Source organism: Pinus tabuliformis, chromosome J, assembly GCF_031772625.1.
Source record: "Pinus tabuliformis cultivar Carrire ecotype Pingquan chromosome J, CPIR1, whole genome shotgun sequence".
Taxonomy (NCBI): Eukaryota; Viridiplantae; Streptophyta; class Pinopsida; order Pinales; family Pinaceae; genus Pinus; species Pinus tabuliformis.
In genome coordinates, this window is record NC_142295.1 from 713,076,925 (window position 1) to 713,082,924 (window position 6,000).

Below are 6,000 nucleotides of genomic sequence, written 5' to 3' on the forward strand. Positions count from 1 at the left end.
ACGGAGAGGCAGGGCGTCTGAGGTTGCAGAGACCTGCCAGAAGGAAGAACCAGCAACATTCCCTGACCCGACGCAGTGACATGGTTTATAACCTCAGCGACCTCACCTTGGAACGCGCCCGCCATAACTGCTACCTCCAAGCGAGCCGAATAGCCGTGCAGGGCATTAACTCTGCTCTGCTGATTAGCCTTATACCAGCTTCCACTAACGCCTGTACAAGCCTGAGCCCCGACGTCTGCCACGTGATGGCACATGGTCGGCATGTGGCCAGCGGCATACTCCCGTCCCATCCTAACGAACACCCGCATCCGGGGGAGCTGCATCTTTTTGGACCAGATGTGTGCATTCTTGAGCTTTGTCATGAGTCAAAATAGTATCCATTTACCTAGTGAGAAGAGAGTTGTCATTTTCCACCCCCAAATTGGCCATGAAGTCGGCCACCTTGTTACCTTCCCTTTTTATGTGATTGAAGGTGATAGCTCTGTTTCTGTGGAGTTCAAGTTCTATGGCCTCCAATATTTCTTCGAGCCTCTAGCTGGTAGCTATTTTCCTGGCATGAGATCCATTTAGGAGATGCTTAGCCATATTTATGAGGATCGGAGAGTCTCCTTCCACCTCCAGTGGATGGAAGTTATGACTCCATGCGAGAAGGAGTCCCTGCCATAGCCCCTCTAACTCAGCTGAGTTATTGGTGTCCCATCCAATGTTCTCATAGTACAGCATCAGGGGTTCACCTTCATGATTCCTTATTATTCCGCCAAAGCTTGCAATTCCAGGATTCCCTTTTGAGGCACCATCGAAGTTGAGCTTGAACGTATGCTTTGGTGGGGGAGTCCATGCAACTTTTTTTTGAATGCTTCTTTCGGAATGGTCTTGCTTGTGAGATCCTTGAGGAAGATGTATTTGCCAATTTTCCAAAATGGATTTCTCATTATCTAGAGTAGGAAAGTCCTCCTACTTCCAAGATCTGAGCCTCAGAGTCTCTTGAAGATTTCTGCAAAGCAGGTTCCAAATATTGTCTATCGAGGAGCGCTGATTTTTGAATATGTGTTTATTTCGTTCCTTCCATATGCTCCATAGGAGCAGCCCGGGAATTAGTTTCCATAGGTGATTGAGGATTTCACTCCTGTAGGGATCTCATTGCCACTGACGTATTGAGTTGGTGATTTCATTCTCGAGTCTGCATCTTCTTTGACATCTGAAGCTTGCCTTTTCCCATAGCTGATTGGCCAAGGGACAGGAGTCCAGAAGATGTTGGAGAGTTTCCTCATGGGCGTTGCAATTAAAACAAATGGAGGGGCCATGAAAATTTCTGCTCCTGAGTTTGTCCCACGTTAGAATTCTCTGATGTCCTACCAACCAGAGAAAATGGGAGATTTTGGGCGAGGAGCCAAAACTCTAGATTTTGCTCCAGATTGGGTCCTAGGGAGCGGAACTATTGCAAATGATTTTGTAGGCCTCGGATGTGATGAAGGCTCCTTTCGGCTAGTAACCCCATCTTAGAATGTCTCTACTTTCATCGTACCTGATTCTTCTTTTGCTCAGCTCCCTATCCCATTCCTCAACAATTTGGTGATCTCCATTTGTGATTACTTGGTTGCCCTGTTTCCAAATCTTGAAGCCCTGCTCAGTTTCCTGGGTCCAGTACTGCCAAATCTTTTCTTGCTGCTGCTCCTCCCTAATGAGGTTCGATGGCAGATTAAGTACTCGGCTGAGTTGAGGCATTTGATTCCAGGCATCTGTCCAGAATCTTGCGGTGTTACCATTTCTTACCTCCCAAAAACTCTGCTTCTGAATCATTTGGAAGTGTTCTTTGGCTGCGTTCCAAATTAGCGAGGCTTTATCATTGGGTGTGAACCTGATGAGCTCTTCTCGGGGTCAGTGATTGGGATACTTGGCCGTCCAAATTGTCACCCAAGGTTTTCTTGGGCTGGTGAGCCATTGCCACCAAATTTTTTCTCCCATGATGGCGTTGCTATGCTCGGGATCTCTAAGGCCAATGCCTCCTTTTTCTTTGGGCTTGCAAACAGTGCTCCATTTTACCAGGGCGCATTTGTGATTGGTTGCAGTGTTTCCCCAGAAGAATCCTCGCTGAAGATTCCTTATTCCTTTTAGGACCCACCTTGGCGCAGCAAGGATGGAGAATAAGTATAGCGGCATTGCTTGAAGGACAGACTTTATGAGCACTGCGCCACTGGCTAAGTTCAGAGCTCTGTGCGACCATAGGTTGAGATGGGATTCGAGCTTCTCAATTAGATTACGCCAAGAGGAATGCTTGATGGCGGAGACCGTTAGGGGGGCTCCAAGGTATTTGGAGGGAAGGGTGGCAATAGGGAATCCCAGAATTCAGATGATTGCAGTCTTAACAACAGGAGGGGTGTTAAAGAAGAAGATCTACGATTTTGAGTTGTTTATGCTGGTTCCAGAGGCTTCAGCGAAGTCATTGAGCACGGCTTTAAATCTGGAGGCCTCCTGGACAGAGGGGTAGCCAAAGAGCATAGTGTCATCTACAAACTGCTGATGGGAAATGGCAGACGAGTGATGAATGGAGAGGCCTTTGAGCTATTGAGAGTGGAGGGCTCTTTTAATGTGACGTCCCAGGCCTTCAGCCATTAAAACAAAGAGGAAGGGGGAGAGGGGATCTCCTTGCCTTATACCACGGGAGGGAGAGAAGGGGCGAGAGGGGATCCCATTCACGAGAATGGAGAAGAAGGAGGAGGAGATTAGACTCATAATCCAGCGGATCCATGTGGGACTGAATCTGAAAGCAATTAGCATTTGATGTATGCAAGTCCAACTGAGCTTATCAAATGCTTTAGAAAGATCAAGTTTTAGGAGCATACCTGCCTATTTTGAGTGCTTGAGCGAGTGTATGATCTCATGCAAGAGGATAATGCCATCCATTATCTGTCTCCCTTCCACATATCCAGATTGTTCCTGAGAAATGAGCAGTGGAAAGAGGGGCTTTAACCTGTTAGCAATCACTTTAGAGATGACTTTGTATATGACGTTGCAGAGAGCAATCGGCCTGAATTTATCCGGGGTGATTGAGTCCTCCTCTTTAGGGATTAGGGTGATGAAGGTAGAGTTAAGTGAGGGAAGCAGCCAATGATGTGCTCGCGATTCCTCTACCACTTGCCAGACTTCCAATTTTATTAGCTCCCAGAAATTGTGGAAGAAAGTAGTGGTGAAGCTATTTGGGCCAGGAGATTTTCCATCTTTGAGCTGGGCCATAGTGATATCCACTTCCTGAGTTAGAATTGGATGGAGGAGAAGTTCATTGTGTTCCTCCGTGATTAGTTTTGGCACATTGTGTGTGATTTTGTCAATTGTAGGATGCCTGTCAATTTCAGGCTCTTCATGGACTTGTTTGAAGTGATTGAGGAATTCCTTCTCAATTTCCTCATGTTGTTCGACCCTTTCCCCTCCTTGTTTTTGTATAAAAGGGATGTTATTGTGCATTCTTTGTTGAACAGTGGTTTGGTGGAAGAACTTAGTGTTTCGTTCGCCCTCTTTCAACCATCTAATCCTGGACTTTTGCTTCCAATATATCTCCTCCTGCTTTCTTCTCTCCTCCAGCTGATTGTGGATGTGCTGCTCCTATGATACCCTTTTGTTACAAGACATGCCAAATTATTATAAACAGGGATTACTAGTGATCATTAAGATGAGAGAAATTGCAACGAATTAAATTAATATATGAAACACTATTGTTATGTATATAAAAAATAAATAAACATGTAATTTACTAGAGAAAACTCCTAAGATTGGGTAATCATGTGTGGTGTAAGCACATAAGCCATACAACTTATAACTCTTCTCTGTTGCAATGGTTCTTGATACATCATATACATGTATCACTTCCCATAATTCCTCCAATTCATCTACCAATGGTTATAAGTAAACATCCATATTTTTCACTTGTCTTCTACTAGGGGCTATGAGAGCCAAAAAGATGTTCACTCTTTACGAACAACCATGGGGTGATATTTTTATTGATCACTACTACAAGAAAAAAAAAAAGTTGGCGATTTCGAGGCAATATGGGTTGATGTCATCCCTGTCTATGCTGAGTCGTAGGCTTTGTACTTCATCCTTGAATTTTTTGGGCCATGTATCCTTTATATGCTTCATGGATATTGAATATGTTGGGATTCACATAGCTCCCGACTCACTTATGTGTGAGGCATGCCATCCTTGCAACATAGCTAATTATTTGTAACGAAAGAGCCTTTGAATCATTAGGATTATAGGTGTGTTCCTCAATATCTTGTGAGGAGGACCATGTGATTTACCCTTATTTTTTTATTGATGGTATCTATCATGCCCACATTTCAGACATATCTCTTTATATGCAATATATTCTCCTCTATATAGAATACAATCATTTGAACATGCATGATATGATATGTAATCAACAACTGGTTTTCCTCTTTGCAGCTACTCAGAAAGACATTATTAGTAGGAAAAACCTTATCTTTTAATAAATTGTAGTTGGTGGGAAATATAAAAGTAAATGCCAATATTTAGCATTCATAAAATTGACCATTTTTAATGTTGATTGTGTGACAATATTTCTCAAAATATAAGGGAATTTTTTATGGTCAATTACCTCAATATTGAAAAGAAGAATGTATTTGACATGCCAAACATTTCTTTCATGTTGTACAGTAACATGTTGTCCCCAGTTAGATAGACTTTCACTGGATTCTAGGTCCAAAGTGAGGGGTGGTGGAAGTAGATTTCAAGATTTTGAAAAATGTATCAGTGATATGAGCATCATCACCTAGCTCACCATTCCGGAACGCACCTAAGAATATTGTCTCCATGGTAGTAATATCCCATAAGTAATCATCCATACCAACCTCTATTTGATTGCATCCCTTTCCAACTTGTGATGAAGAACTACTATTGTTGTAGTCATTTCTAATTAGTGAATCTGGACACAGTGGGAATTGAACAGGTAGTTGATTCAAATGTGCTCAGTATGCTTCATCTCCAAGCTTTTCTCTTAATGAAACCTTCTCTCGATTTTACATTGTAGTGGGGTGCACCAGAAGATGGTAGGTGGGTCACTCATCATCACTAGAGTCCTAATTTCAAATAATATTGAATGTTAGTACATCAATGATATTAGTAAGAACGATGCAATTAGTTTGTTGAAATTGAACTGTACCAAACAATTATAATAGTCACTGACCTAGGATTGCAAATGGAAGATAGAATGTTATAATTGTCAAGGTAAGGCAACTATCCATTTTCATCTACCAACGACTTGAGGTATGCTACTCCTATAAAAATTTTCAGCATTTTTGACCGAGTGGAATATTTTCTGCACCTGAACTTCATTTTGAATCAGGATCTCGCAAATTTCGATACATTTTTATTCATATTGACATGGATGAAAAAGATCAATTAGATAATCAAAATATAAATAAAATCTGAACTTACTAGAGATGGAAAGGGAGAACTCTACGTAGGACTTTGAGCCATATGGAGCGAGCTAGAATTTGAAGAATTGGTCATTTCATATTATGAGATTTTCTCCCTATATTTAAGAAAAATCAACAATATTTTTTTTTGTACATATCTAAAATTAATTTTGAGAACCATATAATCACAATCTGAATTTCAACATAGTTCTCAAACCAATTTTCAAGAATAATGCAACCTTAAGAGAAAAATATATACTATGAACTGCTATAACTCATGTGGATGCATCTTAATGGATAACTTGAGATTAATATGCATTTTAAGTGAAAATAAAAATTCAAATAAATTTTAAAGCATATGTGTGCGCTTGTTAAATAACCACACCAATATGTTAAATTAATAACCCCGTATGTTTCTGGGATTCCAAAACTAAAAAAGTAATTCTATACTATCGATGCATAAAAAAATTATAATGCACTAATAAGTTATCTTAATTGGTTCACGTTACTATTAAATGCACCAGTTCTTTATACTATGAAACACACTGATGTTCCAAAAAGTTGGAAA